Source organism: Monodon monoceros, unplaced genomic scaffold (genome assembly GCF_005190385.1).
Source record: "Monodon monoceros isolate NGI ecotype Baffin Bay Population unplaced genomic scaffold, NGI_Narwhal_1 Super_Scaffold_5, whole genome shotgun sequence".
In the NCBI taxonomy this organism is placed as follows: domain Eukaryota; kingdom Metazoa; phylum Chordata; class Mammalia; order Artiodactyla; family Monodontidae; genus Monodon; species Monodon monoceros.
In genome coordinates, this window is record NW_021703782.1 from 71,259,738 (window position 1) to 71,272,770 (window position 13,033).

At 40.9% G+C, this 13,033-nt stretch overlaps 1 protein-coding gene across 1 annotated transcript in view; it reads right to left on the minus strand.

The window, feature by feature from the left end:
• Positions 1-13,033, minus strand: part of GNAQ (G protein subunit alpha q) — a 289,672-nt gene that overhangs the window by 70,317 nt on the left and 206,322 nt on the right. The gene's annotated exons all lie outside the window — the stretch shown is intronic.

Consider the following 13,033-nt stretch of genomic DNA (forward strand, 5'->3'; position numbering starts at 1 on the left):
GGCCAGATATTCCCAGTGTATAGACTCATCGCACCTAAACTTTACATTTATCTGCTTATATGACACTTTTCCATTAAAAAAAGCTTTTTATTGTGAAATAATTATAGACTCACAAGAAGTTGCAAAAATATTGCAGAGATTCCCCTGTGCCCTTCACCTAATTTCTCCCAATAATAACATCTTATGTGATCATAGAGTATTATCAAAACCAGGAATTTGACACTGATCAATACTATTAACTAAACTACAGACCTTACTTGGATTTCACCAATTTTTACACACACACACATTTTTGGGGGTGCATATGTCTATGCAATTTTATTACACGTAGAGATTCGTGCAATCACCACTGCAATCAGGATACAGAATTGTTCTGTTAGCAAAAAGAAACTTCTGTGTGCTACCCATCCCAATCCTAACCCCCGGCAACCACACATATGTTCTCCATCAGTATAATTTTATCATTTCAAAAGTGTTATATTCCATTCACTTTCCATTCTCTCAAATTGCAAAACTAATTTACAACTTTAAGAATGACATAATTTGATATAACTGATGACAAACAGGTAAAAATGACTGTTCTGCATGGCATCCTCATGATTTCAAAGAGTCACTATGTCCCCTCCATCCCTGGAAGGGATGCAGCACAGATATGATTTCAAAACACACAACTGCAAAGTATATACAGAAAGTCACTAAAGTGTGAATAAGATTTAAAGAAAAGGTAGAACCATTATAGACTTGGAAGAGATTAGATCTTCAACCCCTATATGCCCACAAACAAGAGACAGTGAGTTCTGAGACATGTAACGGGGAATGTCTGGTGTGGAGCGTAACTCAGCAAGAGCACAAACACTCAGGTGACATGACTTACCCAGGATAAAGACTGTCTCGCCCTGCTATTCCTGCCTTAGTACCTAAGAGAGTGCCTGGCAAATAGTACTTAACGATTATTTGCTGAATGGATGGATGATTTCCCATGCTGAGATTTAGTTTTAGCATTATTTAAATATCCTTCTTACTAGTGGGGTTTCCATATCAATGATACTGTTAAAATTGAAACTGAGTATTGAAAAAAATTTAAGTCTCTAAGATTCATGGGATCATAAAATAGTAGAGCTACGTCTGACTTTAACAAAGAAATAAATTACTGCCTTTTTGGAGCTGTATCAATTCTTTAAGACAAAAAAGTACAATATTAGTCTGGAAATTCCTAATACAAAGCAACTATAATTAGTATTCTAGTGGCCTTGTCCCAAACGCATCAATGATTCTTTAGCTGGCAATTAGCTCTCTACTGGTTGATAGAAACCAGCCTGGTATCTTTCATTATTGTAAGAGTGGCTGGGGGACAAAAAGAGGGAGAGGCAGGAAGGAAATGTAAAAAAGGACTGCACTCCAAATTTTAGTGAATATCCTGGCACGGTCTGGGAGGTGTCTGATGGGGTTAACAAGCCCATGTTCTGGGTGTTGGCCTGTATCTCATCCTACAGATAAACCAGCTCATGACTCCATAAATGCAAAATCAACTGGGTACTCTGTATAGATGGAGTTTTTTGATTTATGAGCTCCTTGATTTGAAAAAATCGAAATGAATGTACATTTTGAAATCTGCAAGATCATCATTTATTTAACTACTATATACAAAAATTTAATTCAGAGGAATCGGAGAACTTCCAATTCACATTGGCAAGCTTGTTTTTAAATAGGCTGCCCAGTAAACCATTTCTACTCACTTCACCCAATCCAGAGGTCAGAACAGAAGGTGGCTAAGCCTTGGACACAAGGTGCTACTGTGTTCTTGTGGGAAGAGAAATCATGGCTTTCTGTTTCTTGATCTGTTTCTTGAAGATGAACTCAACAGACTACTCGTTGCCACTTCATTTTTAAACATGTGTCCTTGCACAGGAAAATTTAAAGAACCAGCACATGAAGTGGGAGAGTCCCTGTCACACTGCACGTGAGAACCTCGCTAGTCTCTCTCCAATTCAGAAGGGTGAACCGAGCTCTGGGAAAAACACGATGGAGTAACACAGAATCAGGATATACACCTGCGACCGAAAGCCACTGATACGAGTTTAGAGGCTGTCCTAAAAATACTGTCAGTGGTTTCTCTCTGTGAACGCCGGGCACTACTGAGACATTAGCTGAATATCTGAAGCATTCATACGTGCAAGAATATTTTCCCCCTGCATCTTTCTTTTGCCCCTTTTCAATGTAAGCATAGTTCAGAGAGTAACAACGGCAACGTAACAATTAACCTATACTGGGCACTTGCTGCTTGCTAGGCTCTGCTCTGTCTGTTCATTGCCCGGGTTTCAACATATTTCAAGGCAAGGAAATGACCATTAAAGATCCTCATACATTTACAATTTAGTGGAAAGTGAACTGCACTTCTTGCTTGACGTTCTTGTTGTTTTGTTTTAGGTGGATGGTGGAGAGAAAGGCCCACTTCACTTGGAGTAAAAAAGTTAAACTGATCTAGTTTAACAAAAGAAAAAAAAAGGAAAAGAACTTGTTATCAAGGTCTGCTAGTTGAAACATACATTATCTAGAACCTGAACCAAACCAAACCAAACCTAGAACACCCCAAAACAAGACTAGAAAAACAAAACAGAACAACAACAAACCCCCCCAATCAAACAAAAGACACACAATCTATTTTCTCCTATAGGAAGGTCTGGGCGGCTCAAAAGCTACCCAAAACTGAAGACCTGTTGCAGATAATTTGAGAAACAAGTAAAACGTGCAGGCCACCTGGACTAGCATCTTTCACTGCCAAAGAGAGGCCAGTGTGGAGAGCTTCTGCCTGCACAAGCACCAACCCCATGTGGCCCCCTCACTCTGGGCTTCAGGACTTGGAGGGACTCACAGCACTTTTCTGCATTTCACATTTGCTTAGGGAAAAAAGCCACTCTACTGCCTTAGAAATGGAGTTCTAGCATGATGAGACTAGCATATCCTTATTTGTTGATTCTTGTCATATTCTGAGAAGAGGTAATGATGGAATAATCTCTTCACTGAATTGTACTTTCCACTGAAGCACCTCACATTTGGGGGAAAAACGCTGGTGGAATATGGAGGGCGGATGGGTTCATGTTGGATTACTCCATTCATTTAACCTTTAACTAAAAAACACTGAGGTCTGGACAATTTATATTGCAGAGTAAATTCAGAGAGTTAATTATAGTTATAATTTGTTTTGTAGGAATGATTCTGAGTGGCTGCTGAGGTCATTCTCAGGGTGCTGCTATGGTGACAGGCACAAGGTACATTTCCAAGGCAATGTCTGTATAACAAGCGGCTGGCAGTAGCCCTCTCCTGATGTCAGAGAGAGAGAGCTCCATGGTACACACAGGACTTATTTAACTGTCTAGGAGTGAAGACTTATTTAAGATTGTCCTTGAAAATGGGTGTAGTCAAACTCATCTTACTCCAATCCATTCAAGGGAATTTAATGACTTGTCATTGCTTTGAGACATTCAATAATTGATAACTTCATAATTGACTTAAAAAAAACCCCCAAACCCTCAACATTTTCCCACAGACATTTGCCCAGTTAGGGTTCTCACACTCCATGGGGTCAAGGACCATGACTCCCTTCGTCCAAGGCTGGTCGCCGACACTCAACCAAGGGCCTGGAACACAGCAGATGCTTGACATGGGGCCCAAATTAAAACTATTTTATGGAAAACATTGTAGTGGTTAGAAAGGCAGGTTACACCTTCTAGGAGAAAACAACGGAGTGTGGCGGTTGTTAGATACCCATCTTTACATAACTACTTCTCCGGGCCGGCCTGCGTTATGTAAGACCTAAATTCTGAATTCAAATGCCTCTGACGAATATAAAGACAACGCAGAAAGGAAAGGCAGTATCCATTTAATTTCATTTAGTAGATGCGCTTCCTGCTCTTCTTTAGGTCCTGGCCACAAAATGATATAATTTGTACATCCGTTTTATGACTGTCAGTATCAAGCTTTCAGGCCTTGGAATTCCCTCTAATCCAGGGCAAACAGAGGGAGTGGCCCCTTATTAACAAACGATTGTGACACAGTATCTTTAATGGAAGAAACAGGTTTCTGATGGTTTTCAGTGAAAAGCAAGGCGACAAAAAGACTAGTAAAATTTCCATAATTCCTTTCCTACCATGAAGAAAATGCAGGGTCATCTGAAATTCAACAACCATCTTGATCATGACATTCTGGTAGGTGCTAAGGAAATGAAAATTCCCAGGATATGATCCCTGCCTGCAATGAGTTTACCAACTTGTGGGAAAAAAGGGGGTTATATGAAGAGGAGAAACAGGGGAGTTTATTAGGGAAGGAATGAATGCTTGTATATTTTGGAAAGAGCCATTTTCTGGGAACTTGTTTGAACTGTCTCTAATCCTTGGTGATTATCCACAAAACATCCTTCTCTAGCATGACTGATTTATAAGAAAGACAAGGAAATCATGCCCATTCGTTTATAATTACACCTCGTAACTGCTAAAGTCGTTATACGTTTAACTTCAGTATCACATCTGGCTGCAGAAAAAATAAGAAATTCAGAAAAGGGGTATAATCCATTACTTTAAATGATTAAAAATATATGCGATAAGCTTGAATGTCACTAAAACAATATGCTCTAATCAAACTAAATATGGCATTTCTCTTTTGAATGTTTTAAAAAGAGATTTCAATTGTTCCTTAGTTTTTGACAGTAGTTTGTCAGCAACAGATTTGAGTTGACCTTCACATTTAATTTATGCTCCAATCTGACATGTAATGAGAACTTATTTTCTTAGATCTTTTTAGAAGTAAAAAGAAAAAGCCCTACTACCTATGACTGGAAAGGTAATCGAAATCTAAGCCAAGAACAACATAGAAATTAGAAATTCAAGTGGGTTTGCTTTTTTTTAAATGAAGGAAACATGAATAAAATTTAGAGATGACTCAGCAAGTAAACAGTATCATATTACAGCCGGGGTTAAAAAAAATTAATACACGTATTAGGCATACAAGCCTTAGCAATTATACCAAAAGGGCGAAAGCACCCGTGGGTGATAAGTGGAAAAAGAAATCTCTGTAATCTGTTCTAAATCCAACCAAACATAGTAAGATAACTGAATACATTACCTTGGAGCATTTAATGTAACACACTATGGGGTGTATGCTGGGGTTCTTCAACTCCTGTGTAAGAGCCTCTCATCTAGAGGCTGTATTGATCAATATAAGAGAGCTGCAGTTCAAGTCAGATACTAAGATGAAGCGAAGTTCTGGTACAGAAAATGACTCTGGGTAGAATTTCACAGTTTTTATTATTGAAAAGGAGGTTAGAAAAACTAGGTCGACTTCATTAAAAAAATTAAGAAGACCGTGTAAGAGGAAAAGTCTTGGGGGATGTGAAAGCTAGATCATGCCTGAGTTCTTATTTGACACTGTCAAAAGCAGTGGAAGCTAAGGAGAAACTAGAAACTTATGGTTACTGTGTAGTTTCTACGTGACCACAAGGATCCAAAGGAAAAAAATAAAAGAAATTGTCAAAGTGAACTTAAAAAAAAGTGAAAGTAACAGTTCTGCAAAACTGCCGTCCCGAGGGGAGAGTCAAGTACAGGTTTTGATGCCAAGACCCAACTAAGTCCCTCCCTCCTCTGGTAGATCCCACTGCTCAGATGAGCCTGGCTGGTAACCTGGTTAGGTGGGTTAGCTGCACGAGATTTCTGATTACTCGTTATACAAACACTTTCATCTCCTTAAGAGCTCGCTCTGCGGAGGGCAAATCAACTTTCCTTTTTCCTCTTTAACACCTGGTACGCCATGATCAGAGTTCAAGGAGGTGCAGCATTTACTACAGAGAATTTGTTCATAAGAAATTATTTGTTTTCAGTACAAAATTCCAGGTTTAAAACACGATCACCTAGTGGTAGCAGGGGGGCTACAATCTCACAGTTTATGAAAGCTACTCAGGGAGAATATTCTGTGGGATAAAACAGAAGAGATCATGCATTTAAATTGTCCTTTGCCAATAAACTAAACCAACCCAGAAAATCAGATTTTTTGAAAGTAAATTAAATAGCTCATAAAAAGATCCTATATCACTGCATCTAGTAAACAGTTTCAGTATCTTATATATGGATAGTTGATCTGAATGTCTACGGTAAAGAGACCACTCGTGTCAAGTGGGGAAGGAGCGGGGCACCTATGTGTGTGTCAGACAGACTCCAGGGCCAGGGCCACGGCCAGGCTTGGGTCAGAGCAAAAGATTCCCAAGTCTGTTGCCCAAAAAACAAATTAACCTTGTAATTAAGAGCAAAAACAAAACAACAACACGGGGGAGGGATAAATCAGGAGCTTGGGATGAACGTACACACACTACCATATATAAGATAGATAAGCAACAAGGACCCACTGTATAGCACAGGGAACTCTACTCAATGTTCTGTGATAACCCATATGAGAAAAGAATCTAAAACAGAATATATGTATAACTGAATCACTTTGCTGTGCACCTGAAACTAACCCAACACTGTAAATCAACTACACTCCAATAAAATTAAAATATTAAACAACAACAACAACAAAACAACAGAAGAGAGTAAGAGACAGATCGAGAAGGAAAAGGGAAGGGAGGAAGAGGCCTTTTTCAATTTGCCTGTTTGGCTTTGTTAATTTATTCATCTTTTATATGGTAACTTTCAAAGCTGTTGACTAATTCTGACACAACTTTTATACTTCTAAAACATATCAGAAGCATCAGAAGGCTACTTTTTATTCTAGTCTGCTCATCTTGACTGTAATGACAGTGCTTACTTCAGTTAATTTACACATATTTATTGAAAATCTGTTATATGTTCAATTCAAATCACTGTGTGTGTTGGAGAGGGAGGGGGGCTGGCACAGGGAGCTGGTACAAAATACTTAAAAAATATATATTTTCTTTGCCTTTAGGGACATCAGGCTACCTGCGAAGCAAAGACAGCACAGATGAATCAATTAAGAAATAATTAAGTGCCAAACTGTGAGGTGCTAACTATGAATGCATTAAGAAGGGAGAGATGATTATGAACTGCAGTCGCTAGAGAACTGCGTAGAAAAGTGGGGGATGAGTTACAGCGTGCAGACTGAATGGGACTGGAACAGGCAGAAGAGGGGAGAAAAGAGAGATGGGAAGAAATCAGCAAAGAAACATAATTTACTTACTCTTTTATTATGCTCCTCATTCATTCAACAACTTTCTCTTAAAGCCTGACTGAAAACTAGGCACTGTGCATAGCACTGGGTGGGAACCACAAAGAAAAAAAAAAAGATGTGAATCCTGTCCTCAAGGAGCTCGTGCTCTAGCAATGGCGATAAACATGCTATAAAATAACCATTTTACAGCACAGAGAAGATGTGACTCAGAAGAGATCTCCCAGTGATGGTAGCCAGGAGTCAGCCATGAGCAAAAGGTCGCTGACTAAAGCAGGTCTCTCATGGTCATGTCTCCTTAACTTGGATATTGGCTCTGTAGGACCAGAACTTTCATTTTAATAAGATGATCAGGTCTGAGGAGCTGGTCATGTTAAACTAATTATAGACCACAATTCTTTAGATCAAGAAGCCACTGTGTTAATGAAGAAGAACACCAGGGTCAGCCCATAAGAGTTCAAAGAGGGCTTGGCAGGTGGGGAGTGAAAATAAAGGAACGGGCCCGATGGAGAAAGCAAGTGTCCTGGGCTCACTTGAGACTGGAGGTGGGGTTATCTCCTAGTCAGGTACGAGTTCTCTTGGGCCGCTTTCAAAAGCCGGTCAGCCCTACCTTTGGTCCCACTGACTGTTAAATCCCATCACACTCTCAACCAGCTGCACCAGGCACTACAGTGGGGGCAAAAGCCAAGCCACATGAGACACAATCCTTACTCTCAGAGCCAAATCTACTCAGTCAACATTTCTGGTCATTTATGCCATCTTTAGTACTGGACATTCTGTGCACGGCATTTAGAGGTACTACCAGGGAACACAGTCTAGAGCTCTCTGACGCTCACCTCCTATCTGAAGTTTTGTTGTGCAAAGAGCTATTGATGGAGTACTGCTGAGGGACTGCAGGCCATCTGTTCTCTCAGTTCTCTAAAAATGAATCTCTGGGTTGATTCAGAGCATCCGAGGACTAAGGTAGGGTCTATCTAAATGGCAGACGTGGAAGCAGAGTGCTAGTTGCCTTTTAATATTCAGTCTCCTTCCACGGGAGGGGCTTGCAATTTTTTTCTTTTCTTTTTTTTGCGAGGTGGGGGTGGTTTGAAATCAGATAGTAAGTATTTTAGGCTTTGTGGGTCATTCAGTCTGTTGCAATGACTCAATTCTGCCACTGGGCACAAAACCAGCTTTGGGCAACACATAAACAAATAGGCTTGGCTATGTTCCAACAAAACTTAATTTATAAAGACAGGCAGCAGGTTGAGCTGGGCCTGCGGGTTTTCCAATCCTGTTCTATAGTAATAGCGCCCCTGGTTTCATGTGGGTACAATGTCACCCTGAGTAGACTGTGGGAAGGATTGTAAAGAAGAGGTCAAACTACTGAACGTGCAAACATTCTGCCGAAATATGAGCAAGCAGCAAACTGACAGAGTGAAGCGTCTCCCACATCCACTTCGCCCTTCAAGCAGAGTGAATGAATGACGAACAGGTGTCAAGGCAAACCCCTTTCGCTACTACATCTCTGTAATGAAGGTTACAGTGCTTAAGCCTTACCACCTCTAACAGCTCCAAGCATTCTGAAAAAGGAATACTAGAGACCAAGTCTTAGAATCATCAGAGTTCACTGTGGAAGACAAATACAGGGTATGTTTTATTCTTGCAAAAGGTTATTAGGAGAGGGACTTCCCTGGTGGCACAGTGGTTAAGAATCCGCCTGCCAATGCAGGGTACATGGGTTCGAGCCCCGGTCCGGGAAGATCCCACATGTCGCCTAAGCCCCTGCACCACAACGACTGAGCCTGCACTCTAGAGCCCGCAAGCCACAACTACTGAAACCTGTGTGCCTAGAGCCCTTGCTCCGCAACAAAAGAAGCCACCGCAATGAGAAGCCCGCGCACTGCAACGAAGAGGAGCCCCCACTCACCGCACCTAGAGAAAGCCCGTGAGCAGCAACGAAGACCCAATGCAGCCAATAAATAAATAGATAGATAAATAAAGGTTATTAGGAGATATGGCTCATTAGATAAAAGAAAAGAAAAATAGAAGTAAATATGTCACGCGGGTGAATAAAAGGGCCACTCCATGTTATTACTGTCATTCTTTAAAAAAGAGCAAACATACGCAAGATCAATACCCTCTTCTGAGCTCAAGAGAGCATTTTCAGTCATTTAACTATGTAGAGAATAATCTCTCTGTTCGTTACATTTCCAGGTAAATTTGGGGGGTACCAGGTCTCCACTTGACTGCATAGGGTAATGGTTTCTCAGATAAAGGCATTTTACTATTAGAGAATCAAAGGATTTCAGAATTAGAAGAGAGTTTAGAGATTACAGAACAGACACCAGTGTCTGAGGCCAGTGAGACTTACGTAGTCAAGAGCCCCACAGGTGAGGAATGGCAGACGCAATTCCATTGAAGGCTGGACTTTGACCCAATGGTCTCACCACACAATGTCTCGTCTGCCTCCAAATGCCTGCAGTAGGCTTACACTTCTTCTTTTTTTTTTTTTGCGGTACGCGGCCCTCTCACCGCCGCGGCCTCTCCCGTTGCGGAGCACAGGCTCCAGACGCGCAGGCTCAGCGGCCACGGCCCACGGGCCCAGCCGCTCCGCGGCATGTGGGATCCTTCCGCACCGGGGCACGAACCCGTATCCCCTGCATCGGCAGGCGAACTCTCAACCACTGCGCCACCAGGGAAGCCCTACACTTCTTTTTAATAGTCAGATAAAGAGTAAAGTTAGAATGGCTGTGAGAGTTAAGAGATAACAGACGCTCAGGTTCGAGTATTTGGCTCATGAGTCAGGAACTAATTTTTAGCAAGGTACTTCTTCAAGAAGGATTCAGCCCCAAAGCAGGCCGATATGCTAACCTACCTCTGAAAATTCGCTTTGCATTTAAAATCCAACATTCAAATTCCTTGTGCATTTTTAAATTAAATTAAAAATTTAAGCATGAAGTTAGAAGTAAACTCCAAATCTGACTTATGCCCCAAAGCCAATTTTCATGTACTGTGGATTCATGGGCTGTGGAACATGAGGAAATTTCAAGGTGTCTGATCTACTGAAATCCTTGGAGGGTACTCCAGTAAAGCAAGATTAGGCATTACTTGGTCCCTGAAGGTGAACAAGGATACAGCAGTCTTTTGCCAAAGGCCTGCAGTGTGAGGACTTTTCTCACTATATGCCAAGTTGATTGAGATTTGTGTTCTCTGGCTCATGTCAGGGAGCTTTTGGTACTGTAGGCAGTGAACTCATTTGACCTGACGTCTCAGTATATTAAGGCAGGTGGTGAACCCCAGCAAAAAAAAAAAAAAAAAAAAGTAAACCTACAGCCATCTGTTTATTGTATTCTTTATCTATGGATATTCAGAGCCCTCAGACTTTTTAAAATCAATAACAAAAAGGGTAATAAGGGAATCTACAAAACTCTCCAGCATCTTAAAATGCTTTTTTAGTCTTTCATTAAATAGAACTGGAAGAATATGCCAAATTAAAGCCAAATGCAAACTTATCCTAAACTGCTTATCCGTCGTCTGGAATTTCCCATCTCCTTGTTTCTACCAGCGCGGCCTGTCCTTTGAGCCATCCGATTGTTCATTATGATCAGCAAGTTGGCTAATCAAAGTAGAAAAACAAAAGCTCAAATCACTTTAGTGTCCTTGTTGGCTCTAGTTTGACTCCAGTAAAAAGTTATTGGATGGAGTATGGGAAAAGGGGTTAAGACTGTAGACTAAAATAAATAATATTTCTCAATTCTGTGTGACCTAGAATATCTTCTATGTTGTATGAACAATTGATATACTGTTAAACATGGCTAAATTTTGTGCACGATAATCAAAACCCTGATGGGTGTGTTTTCCAGTAAATCGGAGCTACCTATAGGCAACGTTAATAAAGATTAATAAATAATTTGTATCTTTCATGGTAAGTGATTTATCTAATCAGAGCTATTTTATCTATTAGTCTATCACCTATATATCTAACAACTGTCAATTATCTCTCTCCCTCTCTCTCTCTCATTCATTCAACCATCCATCTATCCATCCATCCTCTGTGAGGCTGGATTTCACAGTGGTTAAAAACTTGGGCTCTGGACGCAGCAAATCTGATTTCAGTTCCTACTCCTATCACTTACTAATTGTGTGACCGTGAACAAGTCACTCAACCTCTCTGAGACCCTGTTTCATAGGGATAATAAGAAATATCTACAGTTTTGCATATAAACGACTAAGCACAGAATCTACCATACAGGAAGTATTCAGCAAATGGCAGCTATTTCGATAACAGAACTTTCCACATGCCAGATCTTCAAAAACAGCAGGAAAAAAGACTTAAATGCCTTTAGCTCTGGAACTTCATAGTTCGCCTATAATGTCCAAAGACAGATAGTGCCTACATCACGGTCACTGAAACAGTGGAAATTACCCATCTATGATTTCATGGAACAATCATTTGTGAAGGTCAAACGTGAGCAGTCAATGTTAGGCACTGTGGGCAGAGGAGAGAGACACTTCGGTAAACACAATACCAGATACAAAGGAGATTTGTACAAGTGTTAAGATACATGACACAGTGACTCACTCTCTCTGGTGTTGGGCAAGACTTTCAGAGGGTGTGACTCCTGAATTGGGTCTTGAAGGATAAATAGGAGCTCATCAGATAGAAAAGACGAGAGGCATGCTTGGCCTCTGTTCTCAGTATTCCTGGCAAGTGGCCTACACTGACTCTCACAACCAGCAGGGTCCTGGAGAGAACTGTTGTTAAGCTGAAAACTTTAAGCAGATGGGCATGGCAGGCACGGATTCTCACACGGCTAGAGATTAGGTATCTACATGTTCCCTAAATCTAAACTGAAGAACCACAAGGGAGACAGTCAGTACTCAGGGAGGCTGGTCTTAAATTCAGAAAGATTTCTGTAAGGTGATGTCACCGTATAAGAAATTAGGTGCAGAATATCAACAAAGTTTTTAAAATTTTAATTATAAAGACAGAAAGAACAACAGGCCTCCTCATGAAGTAACAGAGGCAGGATAAAATACTAAAAGACACACCAGTGGAATGTACACAAAGGTCAGAAAGGAAAAGGGGTAACAACCATCTCGAATGCAGAAAAAGGAATTATTCTGAGTTACTCTTTGAAAATGAATTCAGTACTGGGAATCAGTGATGCTCAAGACAGGGGACCTACATCCTCATCAGTACTATCCCCGCAGTTCACGGGGCGTTCCCTGGACCACACTGGGGGAACATGTGGAACATAGCAGCAAATGGGTGAATCCAAAAAGCCACTGGTCCTATCTTTGTGCTGGCAAGGTTTTCCTGGCTAAGGAAAAGGAAAATGCCTGGGACTAAGATGGGGAAGAATAAAGTGACGCTAATACTTGGCCTCCCGGCACAATGGGATTAAAGGCAGGCCAGCCAGGCTACTTGGACCCTGATCTATAATATAAAGAGTGCTGAAACATCCTGGTTAGAGATCAGAAACATGGATGGAGTCAGCTAACTCAGGTTTCCACACACAACTTACATAATTGGCAGGAATAGATTGGTTCTACCCCCTGAAAGTAAACAAGAGTCTTCTAGAGAAAACGAAGGGGAAAAAAACAAAACACCTCCCTAGGTTTCATTTAGCTAAGGTGACCAAATGTCCCTGTTTGACCAGGAGGTTCCCAGTTTATGCCTGCTATTTCATTGCAATTATTAACAGTAACCCCTTCCTTCTCAAAATGTCCCGCTTTGCGTAAGTTATACAGTCACCATCTATTTAGCCTATGTAACAAAGTACTGTAACGAAAAGACTGAATGAAACACATTCCTTTTGGTAGAAAATGTATTTCAGGATGAGCAAGTAGCACCAGTGGAGGAGAAAACCTTCTACTT